The sequence below is a fragment of the Gracilinanus agilis genome, chromosome 2 (genome assembly GCF_016433145.1).
Source record: "Gracilinanus agilis isolate LMUSP501 chromosome 2, AgileGrace, whole genome shotgun sequence".
In the NCBI taxonomy this organism is placed as follows: Eukaryota; Metazoa; Chordata; class Mammalia; order Didelphimorphia; family Didelphidae; genus Gracilinanus; species Gracilinanus agilis.
In genome coordinates, this window is record NC_058131.1 from 503,348,100 (window position 1) to 503,349,919 (window position 1,820).

Consider the following 1,820-nt stretch of genomic DNA (forward strand, 5'->3'; position numbering starts at 1 on the left):
CTCTCTCTCTCTCTCTCTCTCTCTCTCTCTCTCTCTCTCTCTCTCTCTGTCTCTCTCTCTGTCTGTCTTTCTGTCTCTAACTCTATAGTCACTTCCTTTTCTCTCTCATGATACATTGGGGTGTAATGTATAGACTCAAAGACAGGAGACTTAATTCTTCTAAACATTAATATCTATCACTTAATAGCTGGCCACTAATGTTAGAAATGCTCCTTAAGATAGTGGCCTAGCAGTACCAGATCTTAAACTGTACTATAAAGCAGTGGTCATCAAAACAATATGATATTGGCTAAGAGACAGAAGGGAGGATCAGTAAAATAGACTTGGGGTAAGTGACACCAGCAAGACAGTCTACAATAAACCCAAAGAGCCCAGCTTTGGGGACAAAAATCCACTATTTGACAAAAACTGCTGGGAAAATTGGAAAACAGTATGGAAGAGATTAGGTTTAGATCAACATCTCACATCCTATACCAAGATAAACTCAGAATGGGTGAATGACTTGAATATAAAGAAGGAAACTGTAAGCAAATTAGGTGAACACAAAATAGTATATTTTTCAGGTCTTTGGGAAAGGAAAGATTTTTAAACCAAGCAAGAGTTAGAAAAAATGACAAAATGTAAAATAAATAATTTTGATCACATTAAATTAAAAAGCTTTTGTACAAACAAAACCAATGCAAGATTAGAAGGAAATCAACAAATTGGGAAAAAAATCTTTATAACAAAAACCTCTGACAAAGGTCAAATCACTCAAATATACAAGGAACTAAATCAATTGTACAAAAAAATTAAGCCACTCCCCAGTTGATAAATGGGCAAGGGACATGAACAGGCAATTTTCAGATAAAGAAATGAAAACTATCAATAAGCACATGAAAAAGTGTTCTAAATCTCTGATAATTAGAGAAATGCAAATCAAAACAACTCTGAGGTACCACTTCACACCTAGCAGATTGGCTAAAATGAAAGAAAGGGAGAGTAATGAATGTTGGAGGGAATGTGACAAAATTGGGACATTAATGCATTGTTGGTGGAGTTGTGAATTGAACCAACCATTCTGGATGGCAATTTGGAACTATGCCCAAAGAGCCCTAAAAGACTGTCTACCCTTTGATCCAGCCATACCACTGCTGGGTTTATACCCCAAAGTGGAAAAAGACTTTTATAGTCACACTGTTTGTAGTGGGAAAAAAACTGGAAAACGAGGATATGCCCTTCAATTGGGGAATGACTGAGCAAACTGTGGTATCTTTTGGTGATGGAATAATATTGTGCTCAAAGAAATAATGAACTAGAGGAATTCCATGTGAACTGGAATGACCTCCAGGAATTGATGCAGAGTGAAAGGAGCAGAACCATGAGAACATTGTACCCAGAGACAGATATACTGTCGTAAAATTGAGTGTAATGGACTTCTCTCCTAGTAGCAATGCAATGATTCAGGACAACTCTGAGAGAATTATGAGAAAGAATGCTATTCACATTTAGAGGAAGAACTGTGGAAGTAGAAACACAGAAGAAAAGCACCTGCCTGATCACATGGGTGGATGGGGATATAATGAGGGATATTGACTCAAAGTGAACACCCTAATGCAAATATCAATAATATGGAAATTGGTCTTGATCAATGACACATGTAAAACCCATTGGAATTGTGTGAGGGCTATGGGAGGGGGTAGGAGAAGAGGAGGGATAGAACATGAATCCTATGATGATGTAGAAATATTATAAATTAATAAATTAAATTAAAATTAAAATTTGAAATTAAAAATAAAAATAAATGCCCATTAATCTGTCACATCTTTAGTTTCTTCTAC